General features: G+C 34.6%; 1 protein-coding gene and 1 pseudogene across 5 annotated transcripts in view; both read left to right on the forward strand.

Moving 5' to 3' along the window:
* Positions 1-25,961, forward strand: part of Naaladl2 (N-acetylated alpha-linked acidic dipeptidase like 2) — an 853,454-nt gene that overhangs the window by 408,493 nt on the left and 419,000 nt on the right. The window lies entirely within an intron of this gene.
* LOC117285764 lies at positions 5,825-5,924 on the forward strand (annotated as a pseudogene).

A 25,961-nucleotide genomic window follows, 5' to 3' on the forward strand; every position in this document is an offset into this window, starting at 1 on the left:
ATGAAAAAGACTTTTGAGCATTCTGCCAGGATAATATTAACCTGTTAACCATCACACTCTAGTCCTTAATTAAACTGAGAAAAATGTGTAATTATCCATATATCATTCCAATAGTTTTCTTTTCTCCAAAGTATTATGAAACACTTTACTAGTAATCTCACTCAAATCCACTTTTCTTTTCCTTTCTTTCTGTATGTTAACTCTACCAGTAAGTTGAGTAACATTCTCCAAGAGAAAAGTATGTGTATCCAAGAAATGTAATTTATTTATTTCTTTGAGTCCATGGATTGCAGCCTTGTCTTTTACTACACAAGTGCCCTTTAAATAATTGATGAAGAACTTTTCTTCTACGACCTCACGGATCAGTGCTTTGTACGGCCCCATGTCTTGGCATCACCATTTTGAAGTGAGAATCAGTAGTTGCCCATCTACAATTTGTAGGTGTCACTGAAACTGCTGGTCCAGCTCTCTCATTTGCAGATGCTTTCACTGCTCTTGGTTGTAACCCTTCATCTTCAGAGGCTACGTTTGGGAACTCTTTGGGCACATGAAGGAGCTGAATCAAAAGCAGATTATTTACAAGTACTCTGCTTAATTTGTTTAAATTCAAAAGATGGTAAAATTTATCATTAACACTTTCATTTCATAAATGCAGAACCGAAACTTAGCTAGAAAAAGTGTTGGTCAGAACTTTACTTTTGTTTTTTTTTGAGATAACTTAAATTTAAACAAGAGCAGTAATATATAGGATCTGTATACCTTTTCCCCAGCACCCATGTTAATATCTCAGACAACCACATCAATTGTCAAGTCCATAAAAAGTACATCATTCAATATGACTAAGTAATTACCAACTCTATTCAATTTTCTTCATTTCTCCCAATAATCTTTTTTTTTTAAACTGGTGCACCATCTGATCTGGGATCCATCCTGCATGTAGTTGTTTCCTCTCCAAGCTGGACTATCTCCCCAGCCTTCTATAACCTATAACTTTTGAAGAACATCTTCCCATTATTTTGTAGATTGTCCTTCAATTGAGTTTCTCCAAGGTCTGATGATTAGATTGGGATCATACATTTGCGGGATACAGAAGAGACCTTGGGCCTTCTTGATGTGTATCAATAGGTATACGTTGTGACTGTCTCATTTCTTATGATAATGACTTCAATCCCAAGGTTACGGCACTGTTTATCAATTTTTCCTGCTATTAATTTTCCTTTGAAAGAAATGAGTTTCTTGCAGAAAGATGCTATGATAATGGAAGTATCCCCTTTCTTCTCAAACATTTTCTACAAATTTGAGAAACCATGATTGAGTGAATTTTGTCTGTTAAAATTGACGTGGTATTTGCCAAATGAAGATTCTTCTATGTTCATTATTTCTTTAGAATACTTTTTAAAACACATTTGTACAAGATGAGTAGTCATACTTTCTGCTTACATTTTGAAAAAAAGGTGCTTTATAACATTTTGGGAAAAATTATAAATCAGACCTCTAGTTCCAGTGACAGATCATCAGTGCAATAAATGAAATAATGTACTGTATTAATTAGGCTCACTTAAATAGATTTCACATGAGAAATTCATTTGCACAGCTGGTGAATACAGGGTGTCTCCTTTTTATATATGAACCTCAGAAATGGAAATGGAAATTTTGCAAACTATGTGTTTCTCTCTTTGCCTGGGTTACTTAGAAGTTATGACTAAATGCAGTGATCGGTACCCTTGCTTTCTGATTCATTTACTCCTTTCCTTCTGAAATATCTTAATATCTCTGTTTTATGGTTTCATAGATTTTTTTACAAAATAATAATTTTTTTCACAAATATTTTTTCTTAGGTGGTAGATACAGGAGAATGTAAGTTTTGATTTATAATTAAAGCTGATAGTATTTTGTCTAGAATAAATCAAATATCTAACTCAATACTATACAATACTAACAATTAGAAGAACTAATTTGAAACTATTTCTTTTTTTTTTCAATTATAGGAACTCTATTTTACTACCTAATTTAAGATTACTAAGTTCTAAAGCAGTGTGTTCAAACAATCAAAACTTTCAGGGAATATTTTTAATATTAATGTTTTTATATAAATAAAGCAAATGGAATTGTAAAATAACCATCCCGAAAGTTCTACCTAGCTTTACCAACTATCTATAGTCGTCCATTTTTGTTTTGTCTATACATTTTCTCATACATTCACTATTTTTTCAGAAAAAAAATTTGCATAAACTGAAATACAAATGTTTTAAATGACAAGTGGCTATAGTAATTCCCATGTTTATTTAGCTAGAAGCATTTTCATCAGAGAGAAACATCTCAGAGAGTTTGAATCATTCACCATAACCAGCTTAGCTGATCACCAGTCTCATTTTCTCATGGTACAAAATGTTAGAATTACATGAACATGGAAAAATGTTGTGGTTCTTTTTGCTTGGAATAATGTCTTCTGGTATTTATTCATAGTCACAGGTATTAGTAGTCCATATAACCTTTTATAGCTTAGAAGTATAATATAGTATTTGTATTGATTCAAGTACGTGTTTTGTGATCAAGAATGTCATTATACTCTTTCATAATACACGATTCAAATGGATTGTCCAAGTAAAACACAGAAATTCTATGTAAAGTAGCTCTGCTCCGTCAGTCTCATTGTGTAGTCAAATAGTTCTTCACTGTTATGGAATCAGAGCAAAGGTGCAAAGTTTCCAAATAACATTTGCCACTATAGTACAGAAAGGAGTGTATTGGGCACGTGGTTTTTTTTTTGTTTTTTGTTTTTTTAACTAAAACAAGTCTTTGGATCTATTGAGCATGTTAAATATTCTAAGCTTGATTTTCTTCATAGTCAAAAAGATTACACTGTACCAATCTAGATTTCACAAGATCTTTATGAAGGGGATGAAACATCATGATCTATACCTCAGCCTTAGGAATTCTGATGGAGAGGATCAATGGGCTGTATTCTCACAATCTCTTCTGTTGATACCGATGCAACTCAATTTGAGAACCAGTCGGCTTCAAAAGCTTTATTGTTTTTAATTTGCCACATCTCAATTAAAACACTGGGGCTACTGGTCCAAATTTTGTAATCACCTGTTACTGTTCTGCTAGTATCTTGTGTCTTTCATATTTGTCACTATGTCAATTTAAATTTTGACATACAGGTTGTGGAATCATAGCTCGATTCTTGCACTCAGTACACTACCATAGTTGTCATTGGATGAACAACTCGACCCTTAACCCAACTCTATGTGTTGTACAACCTGGACTATTCCCTAAACTATAACCTAATTAAAATTTGCCAAAAAAAAAGTTGTGTGCAAGGACTTACACCAGAAAGTTTTGTTCACAAAATGCATGTTTTATTTTCTCCTTTTTAAATGCTTTGTTTATTATCTCACATTTATGTAGTTTTTTTTTATTTGTTAATTTTATCGGTGCATTTTAGTTATACAATACACTGACATTTATTATGGGGAATTTGTACCTTCAGATAATCTGTCTTGGTTCTTATTTTTTCCCCATTCTTCTGCCCTCCCTTCAACCCTTCCACCCCTCCTATTTACAAAGACTTTGTTTCCATTTTTTATTTTCTCATATTTATTTCTTTCCCTTCTTTCCTGTCCCCCCCCTCCCCCTTGGGACCCTCAGCTCAGTGGCATGACACCTGCCTCTCGCATTTATTCCACCACTTGCAAAATAGCAGACATCTACTAGTTAAAATTTTTAGAAATTCTGGTGAAAGTGTTAAGAAATCAGAGATCAAATCTAGTCTCTTCATTTATTCGATAAGTTACGATATATTTCCAAGATTAAATTACCATATCAAAGACAACCATGACCACATAAGGAGGCAAAAAAGACAAAAAAAAAAAAATGTTGTCTGTATGGTCTAAGTTCTCTAGCCAGGGGTGCTGCAATTCAAAGGAGGAAAGATAATCAGCCCAAAACGTGTGGGAGAAATTTACTGGCCAGTAATTCAAAGAGGCTAGTAGAATTTGAAGTTTAAATAAAAATTTAATAAAATATGATAAATTTGCAGAGAAGTAAAAAGTAAAGGAATTTTATTTTTCTAGGTGGCAGAGGGATGAAAAATATACAGAAGAAAATTAACAGTCCAAACCTGACTTAAGATAAATTTGGTAGGGATATATAACTGAGCAGAGTGTTTTTCTTGTTGTTTATTTTGTTTTTAAGTCTTTAGTTTCTCAATTATCTTCAGCTGAGAATAACCCTGTGCTAATGTGGCACATTTTGGGGTGGGATATGTGATCCATTACAATTGCTTGCACCAATTTTTCCTATGTGTTTTAATTACACCAAACTATGGTCCAACTAATTCTCAAGTTTTAGAATGATATAACTAAAATTTTAAGAGTCTTTAGGATTTATATAACAAAATTCTAATCTTAAACTTGAAGCATAAAAGTTCATTTATTTCAGCCAGAGTCTTATACAAATGAGGCATAAGTACAGTATACTTTGGTTTATGAACATAATTTGTTTTACAATTTTGGAGAAAATGGCTGTGTTCATATTTGTGTGGGGAAGATGGCAATGGTCATGTTTATCACCTCAAAGGAAATTTTGTTGAACAGTTTTGTTTCTGAATTGTTTGCAAACAGAGGTGTTCTTTTTTTTTTTTTTTGGTTTTTATGAGACAGGCTCTACTTGAATTATGTAGTTGAGACTCACCTGGAACTCACTATGTAGCCCAGGCTAATCTCGAACTCACAGGGATCCTCAGCCTCCCAAGTGCTGGGATTACAGACATGTTCTTGAACCAAGGTATTACCACATTTACAAGAACTGGTTATTCCAGTGGGCAGTTACAAATGGAGCTCTAATTGGTCTAAAATCACTAGTCAGCTATACAGAGGCAACAAACAGAATTAGAAAGCTATGGGATAAGTACAAAAATAAAAGAAGTGAGAGATTAAGCAGCAGTCCACTTGGTCTGTGTTGAAACATGGAAAAACAAAAACTTTTTCCAATTTCTAAGTATTAAGGTTGTCTGAAATTTGCATTAGAATTAGAATAGCTGAACTAGTATTTTAAGTCAGAAACCTTTTTCTTTCCACGTATATTTTTAGTTTATTATCTGAATTTTCTGTTAGTTGCAGTGCTGATTTTAGTACTATGTTCAAATTACTGCCGGGTAAGTCTATTGACTACTAATTAATTGAAGTCAATCTGTTTCTTTCATCTTAACTTATACTTGAATATCCTGGTACTGTATTTCCTGAAATCAATCCTGATTTAAAGCTTTGCTTCTGTCTTTCTCTATTGGCTGCAATCTTTTTTCCCTTTGTCTTTGTTTTAAATTCTAGAGAGGAAAGTCTTTTTGGTGGTTTTACTATAGTGAAGTGTATCAAGCGATACAGTTTATTTAATATTCCCAGAGTTGCAATTCAGTGGTCTGTGTCTTGTTTATCTCTTGCCAATTCAACTTCAACTCTGCCAACCAAAACTATTCAAAGAATAAAGAATATCTCTGAAATTTGTGACAAGTCTTACCAGGTAGTCTTGGTACAGTTACCTGGACAAATGTCAAAAGATTGACTTGAGTTGGCACTAAATCAACTGAAACAATGCTGAACTATTCTCTGCTAGAATAACCGAAAATATAAATATGTGCCAGGTTGTCAAAGCAAAGTGTTAGCTATTCATCATATGTCACTTGTTTGGGGAAAAATAAAAGCATCTATATTCTTACTGTTTTACTATAATTGGTGATTCTGCTATGTGTCCTGGAGGCTTTAGACCTATATCAAATATTAATCAACTTGCTTCTTAGAACCGTTTAAATGGAACGACTGTTGTTCTCTGTTAGCGCATGCACCTAAATTAGAACTATACAGAAATTAGCCTGGCCCCTGCCGAAGGATAACAGGCAAGTTTGTGATGCATTCAATATTTAAAAAGAGAGAGAGAAATTCAACTTATATCATGCTTTATTTATTTATTTTTGGTACCGGGGATTGAACTCAGGTTCTTGCGCTTGCAAGGCAGGCTACCGAATCACTGAGCTAAATCCCCGGCCCCTTAACATGTTTTAAAATACATTAAGTTTAAACTGTGACTTTAAATAAATCAAAATTAGTTCAATTCCAAGTACAGAAAAGAAAATCAAAATTTTGTTATTAAAATAATTACTTTGCATACATTTTTGTGGCCCCATACAGGGAAATTTCCAAGCGATTGTGGAAACATTGTCAATGCATTGTTCTTAAGAAATCAATATGCTATACCATACATTTGTCGTTCAAAATCCTCTTTATTATTGTACTGGGAGCTCTCTACTTTAAATAAAACAAATGCTATAGCAATAAAGACAATTTGAAGAACCAGAGTATTCTCAGGGGTCTATGGTGAACTCTGAAAATAAAAAAATCTTTTAAAATATATTTACCAACAAATATTTATCACAGTTGGTATAAGCTATTGGCTCAGTAGAATTGGTTGTGTGTTTTTTTATTCTTACCATTCTTGTCTTTTCAACAATGATAGCTTTTACAGAACTCACTTTGCAGATAAGTAAAATGACTTTAATCAAAGTGAGTTGATTAGCATAATTATATTTAAAACTCTGGTTACATAAGTTCTAATATAGTGATAATTCCACTAATGGTATTTTGCATCCATAATGCAATTTAGACATATGAGATTTATGAAGATAAGAATTGAAATTTGGTGTAATGTCACACAATTCATATTTAATGCTGAACAAATTTGAAATTAATTTTATATTCAAAACATATTCAAAGATAATGTTAAGGGTGAGATATAAAATATGGTGGCAAAATTAAAAACCTTGTCGATAGGTTTATATTGTGTTAATTTGACATCAGAAAAAAATTAAATTGAAATACATATCCTTATCGATATTCTGTGAGTTCTTTGCCTACAAAATGGTTACCAAATATTATAAAATAAATAAATCGAAAAACTAATGAACTAACCAAAGAACAAAACTAGTTGAGAATGATTTCATTTTAACCACAAAACTATGTGGATTGTTTTGATGAAATAGTTAAAACTCGCCACTTCCTCAACTTTAAAAAACTTTTTATTTAGTAACTTGAAACTTTGTAAAATGCAATTATCCTTGTCAAAGATTCAAACTGTTATAAAACTCTGAGTATAATTCAGCTTTTATGGAACTGGACAATAGATGAGCAGAAAATATCAGCTAAGTCAGAGGAAAAGACCTAGAATGAGCCTAAAGCATAAAAGTCACGCTGCTAAGTGCAATTTCACCTCTCCCAGCCGGTTTTCATGCGTACAGATCTGCCATGGTCGGGAACTATAATGTGGAGTGGAGAAGATTTTCAGTAGCCAAATTTGAGACTCTCATAGAGAAAAGATTAGTACGAGTAAAAGACCTTATAAATTAGTTTTACATTCACTATCAAATAATAAAGGTGTCACAGAGCTAATAATCTTTTTAAAATACCTCAGCGGGCCAGGGATTTAGCCGAGTGGTACCGCCGCCTGCTTCGCAAGCTCAAGGACCCGCGTTCGATTCCTGGTACCCAAAAAACAAAATCCAAACCAAAACAAAAGCACCTCAAATTAGTAATATCTGATAATATTGAATTTCATTAATAGTCCCTTTTCCTAAATATATTTCAACAACTCACTTAGAATTTTGATACTCTATCTGGCTATAAGAATGTTAGACTACATTATCATCTGAGATGAGTATTCATACCATATATAATGTGTTATCTGTTATATATACTTATAAACATAGGTTATACATATGCATATATATCTTACATTTGTGTTTTGTCTATTTCTTACCTTCTTTTCTAAAATTTAGTAACTATATGCTTACTGTATAATGACACATCCAATTCTTTCTTAAAAGTTTAAATCAGGTTACAAAACAGGAAACAAAGCAACACATAAAACTGCCTTCTTGTCAGTCCTCATGAAATATCAGAGGGTAAAGCTTGTGAGCTGTGAGAACTCATTGCGTGATATAACAAACTTCGTAAAAGAAAAACTATGGAGGTAATAGAAGAAAATAAATTAAATCTTTCTGAACTTTTCAATAGTAGTGTTGAAATGGGCATCTATTCTTACTTTATATTCATAATTTTTAAAGTTTTGATTTTTTAAAGATTAAAGACCGGGTACAAGAATAGTGAAAAGAATTTCTAAAGAGGACTTACCCAGATTCACAAATTGTTTACACTTGCTCTTCTCATTTTGTTATTACCTCTCTTTGCTCTAATTGAACATACACACACACACACACACACACACACACACACACACACACACACATATATATATATAATTGGTCTGGAATATATAAATTTCACTTAAATCTATAAAGTGTATAAATATGTATATATTCAGAATGTATATATATATACGTATGCAAACTTCTCCGCACTATTGACACTTAACGACAGAAAACCTACATCTTCATTCTGAATACATTTCTTAAAAACAGATATGTTTGCATACATGATTTCAGTGTACATGTCAGTATCAGAAAATTTAAAATTGGTACGAAATTATGTTATAATCTGTGATCCCAAGTTAATTTAATCAGTTGTATGAATAAAACATTCTGTAGAGATATTTTTGTACTGACCCAGAACTCATTCTGGGTATGCAGATAGTTGCATCTTGAAATTTCTTCAATCTGAAATAATTCCTTGAATCTGTATTCTCTATTATGACCTTTAAACATTTTTAAGAGTATAGGCTGTTCTGTGTAAAGACCTGAATTTGGGTTTATTTGATTTTTTTAAGCGGGAATAAATACTTAATAAGGCTGAATGATTGTATCAGGAAACCCTTATCATTGGTGATAATAAACCACTATAGTGGTTAGGACAGAGTTCACTTGGTTGTTTGTAGCTCCCCTCCAGCATCTTTGAAGTATGCCTCTGTGTGCACTTGAATAGGGCTAGCAGCTGTGGTCTTGGGGCCTTTGTCTAGTTCTGAAACTCTTATTCCTTAGTGTTTTTCCTCTGCTCTGCTCCCCGGGTTCCATGAACTAATCAACTTTACTCTTCCACCCTTTCCATCGTGATGCTCCTACCTTACTATGTACTGAATCTCCTGAAATTTAAGCTTAATTAAATCTCTATTCCTTTAAATTGCACATATATCAGTGATGAGAAAGCTGATGTATATAGCAAATTAGTATTGGAGAAGTGGGTTAATTCCTGTGTAACTATACGTTGACCGTATGAAGAAACACGTAGAATCATTTAGAACTTATTTATGGGAGGAGTTTGGAAGTTTTGGAAATGCTGGCTAGAGAAGCCCTTGAATGTTGTAAGAAGAACCTCACTAGTAAATCTGATCAGAGCTCAGAAGACCAGACTATGGACAATAAAGGCTAAGATTAGAAGGTTTCAGGTTGTACTAAGGAGTCCATTGGCACTTGGGCTAGAGGCCATGTTTATTACACTGTGACTAAAAATCTCTGTATTTTGCTTATGTTCTGAGACTTTACTGATGATTAAGGGCAATGGACTAATTGATCTGATGGAAGAAATTCAAAGGTAACTCAGTATGCAAAATGTGGTATGGATACTTCTGGCTGCTTTTACACAGATTAACATTGAGAACTGAAAGATGAAAGAAGAGCCAAAAATATATTAAAAAAATTAAGTTTGGCCCCATGGTTGGTTCAGATATTAGTACCATTAAAAAGAAACCAAGCACTTTGTCAGGGAGATTTTTAAAAGATGCCTACTAGGCATCTCAAGGATCAGTAAGAGTCCTCTTGACACTGACTGAAAGGTGCAAAATTATAAAACTTTAATTTGAAAAAAGAACCCCCAGGACCCTTGATTAAGAAAAGCCACCTAGGGAATGGTTCCTGTGGATTTATTTCATTGTTCTCAGCCATCCAGGCACTCAAAGGCTGCCACCGCCATGGTCTGTGGGATTCTGAATGCGCACTGCCTCACTAGTGACAGACCATGGCATAGTCCATATGATGCTGATTGTAAGAGCATGAAGAATGAAAGAGCTGTGGGTACAGTGAGGGAGGCTTCCACCCCGTTTTCAAGGGAAGCCTTGGAGGATAGCAAGGAGTATGTTTGAGAGAGTAGTGTGGGAATCTATATGAATGAAGCCCAAAGTGCAGTAGAGACTCCAAGAAGTTGAAGATGACAGGACTGTTGAATGTCTACCGAGGAAATCTGGAGCTTGTGAGTGGAACCAGCCCAAGACAGAAACTCAGTGAACTGCAACCCATAAGGCTATAGCTGAGGGACAGCTCCAGCCTTCTGTAACTTCCATTTACCACTTTGTACCCTGGATGTTGGATGTGACCTACAGGACTTAATGTTTGCCCTTCTGTGGTTTGATATTGCTTTGGTTCAATTCTGTCCTATCTCTCTGTTCCTCTCGTTTAGAGTGGGAATATTTACTTGTGCTATTATAACCTGGGGTTATGTAACTTGTTTTTTTGTTTTTTGTTTTTGCCTATGTTTAGAGTTGGCTTGCATGGAGTCTCAGAGAGATACAGATTTGGACTTTTAAAAAAAATGCTAGAACCATGCATACAGTGTGGAAAGGATTATATTTTCCTGTTTGTATGTGGAATCGTTGTACTATGTTAGAGAGAATTATGAAGTTGGTGTTATCTTTGGAGCTTAAGTGGGACATAAGGAGACATGTTTGAGTGTGAAATTGTTAGGGGTAATATGTGTCCACAGGTGTGGAGTCCCAGTTTTACTGGCTTTGACACCCTCCTGGGGGACTGAGGAAGCACATGTCTGAACGTGTGTGCAGGTCATAAGAGCATGCCTGGGGCTATGTATGTTCCTGTAACCTTTCTCGTTTGGTGCTCTTCCCCTGCTCTGCTCCCCAGCCACCCTGAGCTGAGCAGCTTTGGTCCTTCATGCCCTTCCACAATGATATTTCTGCCTGGGTGCAAGTTTTCCATGGACTGATATCCCTGAACTGTGAGGCAAATTAAACCTCTCTTTATTTAAACTGTGGATGTCAGGTATTGTGTGCCAGTAAAGAAAAAGTTACTAATAAAAATCCTTATTTAGCATGACATCTAACAAGTTTCTAGAGGAGTTTTTCTTCTTTATTTAATAAATAACTTGTGAGGTTATTCTTTGATTCCCATGGAAATATCTTATTTTTCAAGCTTTCTTTTCTTTCTTTCTTTCTTTTTTTTTTTTTTTTAAAAGTTCCAACTGTGTTTGTGTGTTGACCTCGTAGCAATCCTCCTGCTTTAGCTTCCCAAGTGCTGGGATTACAGGCATGCACCGCCATGCCCAAGCTTACTTTTCAAACTTTTATGAACTAGTGTATAAAACTAGTTTAACCACTACAGGTATTTCTTGCCAAGAATGTGTGACCTTCATTCGCCTCCATTATCTTTTGCATGAATGCTTAATTTATGATGCAAAATATTATCTTACCTTTTCTTATTTTTTTCTTTTTTAAATTTAAAGCAATAATCAGTAATTTTTCTTATGATTTATAGTTTCTTTTGTTGATAAATATATTCAGAATCAATACCTGAGGGCTGGATCTATTGAGGATCACTGGAATATTATTGTTTTAAATTATTTCAATGAACAAAGCTAGGAAAGGTATCTAGTTAGACACAGGTTTGGAGATATAAAGAGATATATATATATATATAGAAATATTAATATAGCAATGTATTTCAAGCACAGATGTGTACAGTTAATTCTAGTCTTCTTGTTCCCATATGTGTAACTCCCCTCACTAATAAAGAAATATAGCTGCCATTGTCATTAATATATTTATTCTTTTGCCTAAGCCTAAAATACAGAACTTCTGTTCCAGAGCACTGGGAAAAACAAGATATATTGTTCCTATATCTCTATCTCTATCTCTATCTATATAGATAGAGATATAGATATATATAGATATATATCTATATATGCATTTATTTATTTATTTATTATTTTTTGGTACTAGGGATTGAACTTGGGACCTTGCACTTGTGAAGCAGGTGGCAGAACTACTGAGCTAAATCCCCAGTTATATGTACATTTTAAATGCTCAAAAATTACTGAACTTAGTTCTTTATACTCCATCCTTCCTATACTTGTTAATCTGTTGAAATATATTTACATCTATCTTTTCTATTTTTAATTTAATTTTAATAGTTTTACCTTTGCCTATATTGAGTATTTTTATTGTTAAATATCATAGAGTTGCAAAAGTCAAAATTATATAAAAATTTGATACTCAGTGAATTTTCACTAACCATCCTCACTACACAAATATTCCACCTCAGTTCCGAGGGAGTCAACTTTATTCATTTTTAACTTCATTTCTTCTGTGTTTATTTTCTAAAAAATAAACCAATACATGCATATATTCTTATTTTCATATAAACTATAGCAGGATACAAGTACCCACTTTTACTTGTTTGTTTTTCCTTACCTACCAGTTTTTCTAAAAATCACCAATTATCAGTTCTTAGAGATTGATGATGACTGACTTCTCTGAAGACAGAATTTTAGTTTGATAATTTTTGTTAGAAATTAATACCTGTGGTGAACAAAGAGCCAAAGCAGGTTTGGGCAAGAAGAAAGGTGCGACTGTAAATCTGTCCAACCACAGTGACAGTGACCTATCGTATTTGTCCATTTGTGGTACAAGTAGCCCAGTCTTTGTACCACTTCTCCAACCACACAGTAGAGATGTGCATCTCCAAGAATGGCATGGCACTGGATGAAGTGATTCCTTTTACAGACAAGCAAACCCTGAAAATCTAAACAATTGGAGGTTCTCTGTTGCTAACAATCCTAGCATCTGGGGCAAATTCTCCAGGATGGCACAACACAATGGAACATCTGGATAGACTATTATTAGGTCTACCACTGAAATTTGACTTTGCTTGATTCTTGGTAATGAGATAGAAGGGCTAGAACTTGTTATCTAATATGACATCCATTGGAAGTACATCGCTATCCAACTTTAAATTTAGGCTGATTCAAATGAAATAATATTTCAAATGCAGTCATACCAGGTACATTGCAAGTGCTTAGCAATCAATGATGTGGCTCTCACAGAGAATTTGAATCAATAAGGGAAATTCTGGAGGAATATAGAATGCTACAAAATGAATGCCTAAAACTATGACTTTATATAATATTTGATGGTATCTACTATTTTAGATTATCCCTGAGATTGTTTCTGTAGACGGTCTTGATAACCAAGGATTATTATTTTTTTTACAACTTGCATTTTTTGAAAACTGCATTTACAAAACATACTCTTAAGAACCACATGTTAGGGATGCTTCATGAATTTCTTTATGGTTTAGCTTTGAACCAAAACATAGTTGAGTGCTCCTAAAGTAAACATTTTCCATTTCCAGAATTCTCTAAAGAGTTTTTGAATTTTAAGTATGTTAAAATAAATCTTGTAATGCTACTTTAAAGTGTTATTGCATTTGCTTCAAACTGCTGACATTGTAAAATTCGATTCCATACAGTTTCATTTGCAAGATATATCCTGGTTGGGAAAAAATATGTTCTTTTGTTTTGCCTATCAAGAACCACTCAGTCCTAAATTTTTCAGTGAAAACTAAAAAAATTAAATCTTTGAAATATGTTTTTGAGAGAAAACCATGTAAGCATTAGACTTTTGAGAGTATAAACATTGACTATTTTTGTAGTATGTCAAAAGCTCGAATTTGGTAACTCTTTTGCATCTGAAATTAGCTCTGCCTGCTGGAAACAATCAGATAAACTTTTTTTCCTTGACACCTGAGTAAAAAAACCTTTGGATGCCACTTGTATATTCTCGAAGATTATGGATTACTTGTTTGCATGTACAGCCATAAGATGACTGAATACTCTCATTGCTTTCTGTTGGGCCCAGGGACTCCAAAGCCCTTTCTTCTCTTCTCTCATTCTCATTAATTCATGGGACTTAACACTTGATAATGTTAACAAAATAAATTTATTAAGAATATAGAGGGCTAAATAAGCCGCACAGATATCTTTACTTTTACACATATTGTTATTGTAACATATTTTTCAAGTGTCCAAATACACTGTGCTCTGAAAGATCTCCCACATGTGTTCATCTTTGCAGTGCATCTTTTAAAGAGCAGCATCAGAGGATTACCATTCAGTCTATTGTACTGTGAGATTGCTGGTCTGCAGCCCCTGCCCCTTCCCTTTCTGATCACAAATCCTCCTCCAGATTTATGGCTATGCATAGAGATGTATGGTTTAAACCTCAGGTTTTGCATATTTTGTAGCTTAAGGTACAATATAAAAAGGTAGGAATTGGAAAGGACAGAGCTGATTGTGTCACATGGCAATGGCAAAGTTAGAACCTGCAGGTGCACCTGCTTAGGAGTCAGCAGGAAGCAAACACCTCAAATCAAAAAATAATTTGGTCAATTTTTTAACAATTAAAGTTGTAATTAGATTTCTAATTGAATTTTTGGTGGATTCTGGATTCTGGAAAATCAGTGTGCCCCAACTAATCTTAGACTCAGCATGATCTGTTCCAGATCATTGCTACCAATGTTCAAAACTCTGATTTTATTTTTTTTAAACAAATTTAAACAAACTTTCAAACAGCCTTCTCTACTCCCTCAGGTGATATTTCTCCTATTTCAGTGACAGAATTGAAAATATAGGAAAAGAATGGCAAAATGACAGTTTATAAAACAAATATGTATATGTGCAAAGAACAGGCCAAAAAGGTAATGTACATTAAGCAGTTAAATCTGGAATATATCTTACTGAAATGTTTCACATATTCCACAAACATACTTACATTGTTACCATGGCATTTTTGAAAGTCTCGGTGATTTCAATTATTTCAAAAGATGTGGGATCCATAGTTAATGATAAACCAGGTAAGCTCAGCCTGGTTTAATATTCAATACCCTTAGCTGGGAATGATAGAACACACCTGTAATCCCTGCACTAAATGGGGATAGGGCAGGAGGATTGCAGGTTTGAGTTCCACCTTGGCATTGTAGTGAGACCTGTCTCAAATTTAAAGACAAATAAGAGCAGGGGTATAACTCAGTAGTACAGCATCGTAGGTCCAGACTCTAGTAATGAAAATGACTTTTTAAAATTCAGCAGTCTTACTCAGAGATCGATATTTTCTAGTTTGTACTGTGACACTATCTTGACTCAAACTAAGATTTACCAGTATATTTGATCCTGCTATCTAGGTAATATTCAGACAAGAGATGTTCTGGGAAGAAATGTGTCTTCCTAAAATTCATATGTTGAAATACTAACTCCTGAAACCTTAGAATGTGGTTGTATTTGGTGATGAAGATAATTCAGTCGCAGTGCCAGCACTGGTGCATCCTCGTTCAATATGACTAGTGTGCTTTTAAGAGATTAGCTCACAGGCAAAAAGAGAAGACCACATGAAGAAGGAAATGAAGAGATGGCCATCGACAAACCACAGGTAGAGGCCACTGCAGAAACTAAAGCTGTCAACACCTTTGATCTTGGACTTTCAGAAGTATGAGGACAGAAATTTCTTCTTTTTAAGCCATCCAGTCTATTACGTTTTATTACAGCAATCCTAGCAAATTAATTTCAAAGATAACTTTAAAATCAGTTATTTGCACTTCCTTGTTATAAAACATCATATTATAGTTAAAATAGACACAAGTTTGAGCATGCCTTTGTTTTCACCTCTTTTGTGAAAAAAATAAAACAATGCTAAGCGTAAAAATTATTTTGGTGCTTTAATAATCTGTTCTCAATTAGGACTAAATAACCTGTTTGGCTTATGATTTGATATTGACTTGAACAAATTAGTATAACCAGGAAGATCTTAGCACATTACCCTTTGGATTTACTCTGATGAGACCAAAGGCTGGAGCCTTGACTTTAATCCTGGCCTTGCATAGCAGAAACTGGACTTTCACACCTTCTGCACTAGTAAAAGCAGAGAGATGAGTGTTTAGATACAAAATCCTAGATCATGGTCCCTGGGACACTGTGCTCATCTGTGGATTAATCAATTATTGAGTTCAGTACATGGCTCTGCTGTTAGGAAGTGGGTCCTGTTTGTAGGTAATTCATTGGGAGGGTGACCTGGAAAGTTATAGCTTACTCCCTAGCCCACCCTTTTAACTCTATTTTCTGGGCACCATGAAGTGAGCAGTTTTACTCCTCCACAACCTTCTACCTTGCCCTTCTTTGGAGCCAGTGGACTATGGACTAAATACTCTAAAATCATGAGTCAAAATAAACTCCTTTAAGCTGTGAATGTCAGGTGTTTTTGTCCAAGTGATGAGAAAGTGACTAAGACATAGTATTACTTACAGGAGGCAAGGATCTGGGACCCAGAGTCAACTTGGAGATTGGGGTTCTACAGCGTGGCTTAGTTTTCAAGATGGTAATATAAAAAGTATAACAAGGGTCCGGCTTTATAGCAATCAAGGCACCAGACAGCTCGTCTGTATAAGAGCTCAGAGCATAAGAAACAAAAGCAAAAATAACTGGACTTAGCTCTAGAAGTAGTGCAGAGGCCCATCCACTAACATACGGACAGGAATGAAGACTTCCTTGCATTCCCTATAAATGATGTTTAAAATAAGTCCTCTCCGAGGCAAAGAACACAAGGGAGTGAGCAAGTCCTTTACCGCTGCTGCCTTGCACATGCCTCGCACAGTAAGAGAGTAGAAGCTGCACCAACAGAGCTAAAGTGTGATGGTTATAAGCAGGGCAGGAGTTTGAAAGCGCCCTGAAGCACAGCCCGCAGGGCAGCCTTTGGCAATACAGCAGAAGCCTGCAGGGACAGGAGCAGCTCCGCCGGGCACCCTGCCCTGGCACGCAGTTCAAAGCCTTTCTGTTTCTCAGCAGTCTTGAGGAGAAAAAGAAAAAAAAATCTCAGAGTCAATGTTGCAAATAATGACAGTTGCTCCACACACTGACTACAGTCACTAATCCAAAAATAAAGGCCCTGTACAGAACGAGGGGGCTGCACAAGGAGATTCTGCTTCAGGTATCTCCCAGCTTGGAATTACAGCTGAGAACCCGAGGAAAAGGCAGAAAGGTTCTGAGCAGTTTTTTTTTTTGTTTGTTTCTTTATTTCTTTTTTCCTATTTAGACTCCACTGATGTGTTTGAATAACGATTCACCATTTTAGATTTCTAGCAATAAAAATGATCTTGCAGATGACAGATGTACATTTTGTCATATTAAATGTGAGCAAATAGAAAATTCAACTCCTTAATTGCATGGTTAAATACCTGAGGCCAGGAATGACACCTTGCATGTGTTTTAAATTTCTTACTGCATCTCTTTGATACTGAGGACAAACTATTCCTGAAAAAAAAAATATTATGGAATGAGAATAGGCATAAAATGGAAGCAGTGATCATTACCTGAGGCTCTGAATGAATTGAGAAATGTAGCTTCTTTCCAGAGAACTGTACATAAAAATATACTTTTACAAATTGCCAATAATTTCAGAGAACTCAAGCGTCCCCTAGACAAAATATCTTTTGACAAAATCCTTATGGACCATATCTATTACCTATTTGGATAAATTTTATGTTCAGAAGTAAAAGAAGGAGAATATAACTTTTAAGATAAATTTCTCTTGAGGGGAAAAGCTTCTAAACTAATAAGTAAATGTGCTAAATCTGAACAGTGAGATATTACAAGAAAGAGTTGTATCATTTTTTAAAAGGTAATTTCAAAACATTACTATTTTAAAGTCTATGATTAAGTTACATTAACAATTATTTTTAGCCTTTTGAGAGTTTCAAGTTATATGAAGGTTTCACATGATACAATCACTGGTATATCTCTATCTTATTTCCTCTTCTTTAAATCCAGAACAAAGTATAGACTAGGAATCATTTTAGCAGATATAACTCAAAAATTTATATTGCCCTTTAGTGAGTAGAAGATATAGAGGAAATGCTAGAAAAGTCTCTCTTTTCACAGATAAAATAAATGTTGCAAGTTTTATAAACATGATGTAACTATTATATAATAGAGAATCACATTTACATATAATGAGGTAAACCTTTTTGAAATATGATGGCCTTTTCCTGGGCCATACTTTTCAGTGCCAGAATGGCCAGATGAATAGCCAGTACGGTGAACAAGACCAGGACAAGGAAGCTGTATGGTCTCTAAATTTGCTCTCTACTTATTGCCCCCAGATGAGATGCTTACTCTGCTGGGATTTACCTGCAAGTCTTCTGGTATCTCCTAGCTTCCTTGCTAGAGGGATTCTTATGAGACTTAGAGCAGCTGGACAACTACTTTGCTCCATCAGAGTTGCACAAAAAGAAGGCAGTTCTCAGCAGGGAGTTTTAAGAATAGTTATGTGACAGCAGGCGTTGTTTTCCCTAAATGATTCTAGAATTGTGAAAGCAAACCCTTGTCATCCTCTTTAATATGTTCATTAGCAACCTTTGGGTTTTAAGGAATGATACAAGTTCATATCTTCTTTCTTTCCAAGTGGTATATTTACATTCCCCAAGTGTCCTTTATCATACAGAAAACAATAAATATTACTCCAGTGAACTGTGAGGGAAACACAAGGAAACAAAAGAACAAGTCCTCTTATTCATGAAGCTAAGGGCCCTGAAGAGACCAAGTCACAGAATAATTAATAGCAAAATAATTATAGTGAATTTAGAAGAATAAAATGCTGCAAGGAAGGGGTTGCACTAGGATGGATACCTTCCCTTGGTCTAGAAAATTACTACAGAAGAAATGTAACTTTAACTAAGTTCTTTTAAATTGAGACATAATTCACTTATAAAATTCACAATTTTAATTTTAAGTGCATACAATTTATTATTTTCAGTGTAGTTCCAAATTGTCCAACAAAGGGCCAGGGATTTAGCTCAGCGGTTTGGTGGCCTGCCTAGCAAGCGCAAAGACCCGAGTTCAATCCCTGGTACCAAAAAAAAAACAAAACAACAACAACAACAACAAAACAAAAACAAATTGTCCAACAATCACCAAATGCAATACATTTTCATCACTCTAAAAAAAGAGTCTTGTACCTGTTAGCAATCACTTCCATTTCTTCCTCCCCGTTTGCATACAACTAATCTGCTTTCTGTCCCTATGGATTTGCCATTATGAATATTTTATGTGTATGTGGTCTTTGTGTCCAACATCTTTCACTTGACTTAATATTTTCATGATCCACCCATGTTGGAGCACACATCAGTGCCCTCTTTCTTATCATTGCTAAATAGTATTCCATCGAGTGGCTATGTCATAAGCTTTTATCTATTCACCAGCTTTAGGATTTTTTGGCTATTTTGAATAGAGCTTTTATGAACATGCATATACAAGTTTGTGGTATCTAAATCAGGGTTCTCCAGATCTCTGTCTGTCTATCTATTATCTATCTATCTATTTATCTATCTATCTATCTATCTATCTCACTTCCCTCATTTTCTCAAATAGTACAGAGGAACACACATATAAACTAAACCTTTGGAAGTACTCTGAGTTCTATTCTGTAATTAATTGTTCAAGTTACATATTCAAGCAAACCGTAATAAGGACTGTGACTTCTATAAATTAGGCTTATTTAAAAAAACTGAAGAAATGACAGTGGATGTTTAAAAATATTTTTTCTTATTTATTTCTACTTTCAAACTTCTTTTTATGTTACGTTTTTGGTTTTGTTTTTCCTCCTTAATCAAAACTTCATATGTGATATTTTCCTGAGATGCAGTTATTCATTATGTCCAAAGTTTAATTAACCAGGATGAGAGAAGTGGTGTCGTGTACTTTAATCTTTATAGAAAAGCTCAATAAAAGATGGTACCAATCAGTCTCATGTGTGTTTACAGTGTACTGAAATTCAGCACAGTATTTCTTTTAACTGTTCTATATTAAAGAAGTTTTATAAGTTTAACAAATCATTTTCTATAATACATATGTAAAATTCTGAGTAGTAGAATGATAAATACTAAATAGTAACACTATTGTTTTCCTCTTTGTTTTCACTCCAAGTGACTTTCAAGGCAATAAATTCCATATGGTTTAGAATCATTTTATTGTATACATGAAAAATAAGAGTTAATTATAACACCTCCACACACAATCCATTTCTTTTATTATTTCCCTCAATAAATTCTATACAGTTCTTAGCTTTTGCTACGAATCATAATCTCTTAGGACATTTTCTAAATTGTGTTGATCATTCAGTTTGACAACCAGGAGACAATCAATCAGTTATAGAAATTAAGCAGGTATTCTAGCTTGGCCCTTTCACCCTCTAAGTTTCTATGTTGTCATTTAGTTTCCTTAGTCACCAGGTCTTTCCTGTGTTTTATGTGACTCACTTGCAGGTGCACCTGAATTCTGTATGTTTACTGATCATTTTTTTCTTTCCCACTGATGATACAAGAAAAACAGGAGTGGGAGAAATTGATAGAGAAAAAATGAAAATGAAAATATTCAGTGTATGTGGGTCAGTTTTTTTTAAATAAGGTTTTTGTTAAAATTATTAAGAATGAAAGATGTCGGGCTGGGGATTTAGCTCAGTGGTTCCGCCGCCTGCTTTGCAAGCGCAAGGACCCGAGTTTGATCCCAGGTACCAAAAAAGAAAAAAGAAAGATGTCAGTGGAAGAGCAGGAAAGAGATAAAATGGGTAGGAACACTATTACAGTGACTCCTGTCTCCATCTGTAAGGGGGAAAAAGCAGGTGAAGTAATTTGCTTAAAAATAATTTTCCTTCTGTGCTGCAACAATTGTGAGCTTATTGAAATCCTGAAGTAACTCCATTTCTGTTTTAGAAACCCAGTTGTACAAAAACATTGGTTTAATACTGACAAGAGTTTTGTTATTTTGCCTGCCAGGGTCGTGTTCATGAACTGCGTTTATAAAATCTAGGGAAGTTGGAAGGAAGGGTTCTACTAGTGCCGAAATGAGAGGTCAAGGTGTTTATGTGTTGGAGTCCAGGTCGATTCCATTGTACTTGGTAGTTTTCTCACTAGGTGCATAAAAATCAGCACTTTTCTATCAAAACATGCTTAATATTCTTTAATTTGGCAGTTTACTTCATCTAATTTTGAAGCTTGCTTGAAATTCATTAGTGCAAAGAGCAGGAAACAAGAGTCTCGTTTTCTACTTTAATCTCCATGTTACAGCCCATACTCTTAGGTCTGCTTATTCTGCCTGCTATGGTGTGTATATTATTTGTTTGTCCTTATGTGCATGAAATTTAATTGCCAATGTTATTAGTGTTAGCAGCTGGGGCCTTTAAGAGATTATTAGGCTTTTGGAGGATTAATGCCTTTCACTTGAAACAGGATTTGTTACCTTGAGTTGTTACCAAGCAAGGCTGCTCATTGCGTTTTGGTGCTTTTCGCACATGCTTGCTTGGTTTTCTGCATTCCATCAACAGAAGCTGAACAGATGTTGGCATCATGTTGTTGGACTTCCCAGCTTCCTGATCAAATAAGGCTCCTTTCATTTTTTTTTTTTTTTAATTTCCAGTGTCAGGCATTCTGTGGTAGCCAAAAAAAATTCAGTAAGACACTGCCCAACAGAATTATGAGAAGCCTGTCTCTGGCAAGGACTTTTCTTTCTCATTTTCCTCCTTCATTTAACAGAAATAATTTGGGCATGACTTTCAAATTTCATTTTTATGTGTTTGTATTTACTTGATAATTATGAGCTATTAATTAATGCATTTATTGTAAAAATTCTGCCTGATCGATACATTAGATCAGTAGATATTGTAAGGTATTATTAATAGTGGTAATAAAATAAACTATGTTGTATATACATCAGGATTATAACTTTCATATTACTTTCTCTCACCCACTATTGAAAGAATTCTGATAAGAAAGAATTGTTAAAATATCGATTAGATAATAAAAATATTTGTAAATGTTATACAATATTTGCTCTCCAAACAAAAATCTATGACTAGGCTTCATTATTATTTCTATTTTTTTGGTGGGGGGGCACGGGGGATCAAAATCAGGTCCTTGCGCTTGGGAGGCAATGCAGCAGAACCACTGAGCTAAATCCCAGGCCCTTATTGTTAATATTAATCCTTAACTTACAGATAAGAAAACTGGAGAAAATAAAATCAAGCAAATTTCTCAAAGCAGTATTGGTAATATGTAGAAGAGCTGAAATTAAATTCAAGTATAATCCATTCTATACCATGATTTACCACATTATGCAGGCAAACTAAACTTGTCAGTCACGCACTGTTTTTACCATGTTGGAAAAGAGATACAAGGTCTCAGGAAAACTGAATGACTTTCCTGGGATATTAGTTCTTAATAGATTTTGTTCTGGTATCACACTGAGTCATGATTAATGTCATGGGTGGTTCTTAGGAAGTCCACAGTGAATGTCACTGAGCTAGCCTAAATAATATTAAAGAGAAATATGAAGGAAATAATATCTTTTAAACACTATCTGGTGTTTCTTCCTTTTGAGATCAGTTTCTCTTCCATAATTTTCCTGGTCACATTGAACTTCTGGGAGAATGAGAATATCATGAAAAGAAATTTTCTTTCATAAAAAAGGGGGGACTTTCTGCTCTAAGGAAAGAGACAGTGAACGTGAGAGAAAGCTCTAGAATGATAGTGCTGGTCTTCTGAATTCAGAAGAAATTCCCTGAAACACACCACTCCAACTTGATTCCATGGGTGATGACAGTGGAAAGGAGATGGTGTATTGCTTTCAGACAAAGAGTCTTAATACAGGGTTAGGAAGTTTTCTTTGGTATTTTTGCAACTTGAAAAGTAACCCATGAAAGAAGTGGAATGTGAGAATTTTTAGTCTGTTGACATAATTTATGGGCACCCTGTGAACCTGTGCAGTACTATAGCACAGACTCTTGGATAGGCAGCTGAAGTTGTGAAGCTGAGACCTAGAAAATCCCTAGATTAATAGAGCAAGAGTAAAGTCAGACCTTATTAAGTATGAACTTTGAGTACACTTAGAAAAGAGTTTACATAAAGTTTTGGCATAGCAATTTTCAATATGACATTTAATAACCAGATGTCACAAGGGAAATTTTCACTGAAGCTTGCAAAACACTAGACGACTCAAACGTGATCGGCATGTGGACTTTCCCATGAGAAAAACAAAAACAACAAAAAAATAGCTTTTCATAGAAATGAACACCATCTTGGATTTACTTTACCTTCAATAGTACTTAAAGGAAAGAAACTGAGATTTGTTTAATGGGCAAATTTGTTCTCCTGTTGTTCAGTAACAGAGAAGATTCATGACAAAATGTATATAAGATGCAGTGGAATTAAAAATTCAAGTTACCATTTGTTGCATATTTGAATGTGGTACGTGTTTTTTTATCTCAAATACAACCATATTGCCTTCTTAGACTATATAAATAAAAATTATAAAATTCAAGTAGTATATACAAATATGAAGAAAAGCATTCTGAATGATGTCACACCCACATCAATACCTATCAACTGGCTATCTTAATGGCCATTCTTCATTGTATTCTTATACACACATATAATTATACATGCACATGTGAATTTAGTATTTTATACAAATGAGATAATGTGCATTGCATGTGCTATATTTTCGTCTACCCATCTTGCCCAGTGTGAGCATCCCAAAATAGTTCATTATCACAATCAGACAGTGAAATTTTCTTTCTTCTTTAATTTTGATCAAAATTATGTCTACCCCATATGAGATAGCTAGCATAAATGGAGAATTTTTTTCTATTTTCTTATTAGTTACTTGAGTGGACTTAACATCATATATTATGTATGTAAGAAGTTTTTGAAAAAATCTGTCAAAATGGTTCAGTGATTCCAAGACAGAATGACAAACAGAAAACTGACATTTTCCAATTGCTCCATTCTATGGTTAAAATCACAGAACGTTAGGGCTCTGAAGAACCTATTTCAACCTTCTCATTTCACGGATGAAAAAATTGAGGGTGAGAGGGTTAAATGACTTGCTTGAGGGGTTAAATGACATTCTTGATTTTAAATGGCTTGTTAGGGGCAGAAACTCTGCTTACTATTTTTTGAATCAATATATGAAACTAAATGTGCTTTGTAAGCTGAGAATTACTTTAAAAAATAGTATAAAAACAAACAGCAATGGTAGTTATTTATTGAGCAGCTATTAAATGTCAGAAGCTCTTTTGGTCCTTTATACAAATTTGGTCTTGCAGGGCAAGTATTTCTGTTAACATTCTGTAGCTGAGGAGAGTGAGGTGCACAGAAGAGAAGTCATTTGCTCGTGTCAAGCAGCTCCTGACTCCAAAGCTTGCACAGCTGCTATTACCCTGGGCTGTTTTCCAACAGCGGCAGCGCTCAGAACCAGGACGCTGGTGACTCAGGGCTTGTTAAACTACTCTCAGCATTAATTTTCAGTTTTCAACTAATACTGCTGACACCTCTCCCTTTAGTCAAGTGGTAAATTCAGCTGAACAGGCCTTGGATTGTCTAATCTCTTTCCAATTGGCTAGGCCAGGATCTGGTAGCTGGTGAAGCAAGTCTATGCTTTGAATTTTAGAAACAGAATTGATGCAGTGTAAATTGACTATTGACTATGCACTTATGCGGAGTATTTAAAACTGAATATACTGCATTTAGTCCATAGGGTTTTATAGTATACTCCCAGCACAAAGAGGTAAGTGATTAAATAAGCTGTTTTTAGTTTTTGCAAGGATATGCTATGTAACCAGAGTTTTGCTCAGAATCAGAAGGAAAGAAAGAAAGCAGGTACTCTCGTCTAGATCAGTAAATTCCCCTCTCCCCACAGTGAAGATGGTATGATGATGATGGTGGTGATGGTGATGATTATGCTGTAGTCCATGCATTTGCTTAATGTCTCTAGTACTTATGTCAAAGTATTTATGTCCTGTATTTATGTCAAAGTTTCTTTTAAAGAGTTGAGATAAATGTAATTCATGTATACAACAAACAGTATGATTTGGTGGCTTAAGAGACCAATGCACTTTCCAAAATATTAGCTCTATTTACAAAATATATTTCAATAATAGAAATATTCATAATTTAAAGAAGGTACCTATACAGAATTATCACAGCCCTTTGTATGCAATTTTTAGGATTGCTGTAACAAGGTTTCATAAATAGAGCATCTTAGTACAACAGACATGGTTCCTCTCACGGTTCTGGAGGCCATGAAGTCAAAGTCAGGGCGCTCACAGGGTCATGCTCCCTCTGCTGGTTGCATGGGAAGATTTTTTCCTGGCATATTCCCAGCTCTTGGTGGTTGTTGACAATCTTTGATGTTACCTGACTTACTGCATCTCTCCAATTTCTGCCTTCAACTTCCCATGACTTTCTTCCTTCTACAAATGATTTTGGGTTTATATCTCTTCTTGTAAGACTGGATTTAGAGGCACCCTAATCTGTATAGTTTATATGTTCCTTATATCTGCAAAGCTGCTGTTTATAGTTAAGGTATTATTCACACGTCCTGAGGTTAGGGCTTCTTCTACATATATATTTTTTTCGAGGGAACATAATTCAGACAATTATAACCTCCACCTATTTTTATTGATTTTCTTTGAATTATTACAGAGTAACTGTTATAAAACTTCTTAAAACACAGAAGCAAAATATAGCATTATTCTGAATCTTAGCAAATACACGTGTTTTTATGTTTTATTTTTAAGTTTTTTTTGTGATAAGTTCTCACTGTGTAGCTCAGGTTGGCTTCAAACTTGTAATCTTCCTGCTACAGCCTCCAAAATGCTAAGCCAAATAGATACTTTTTCTCAATATGTCTATTTTTTTTCTCTGAACACACATACAGAAACACATATACATCATATTTACTGTGCTGTTTTTAATGAGTTATTTGTACCAGCCCTGTTGTTGATCTATTAAAATTAACATGGTTGGACCGGGGATTTAGCTCAGTGGTTCGGTGTCCTGCCTTGCAAGTGCAAGGGCCCAAGTTCAATCCCCGGTACAAAAAAAAAAAAAAAAAAAAAAAAAAAAAAAAAAAAAA

This window comes from Fukomys damarensis, unplaced genomic scaffold, assembly GCF_012274545.1.
Source record: "Fukomys damarensis isolate Sample0158 unplaced genomic scaffold, DMR_v1.0_HiC HiC_scaffold_12, whole genome shotgun sequence".
Classification (NCBI taxonomy): domain Eukaryota; kingdom Metazoa; phylum Chordata; class Mammalia; order Rodentia; family Bathyergidae; genus Fukomys; species Fukomys damarensis.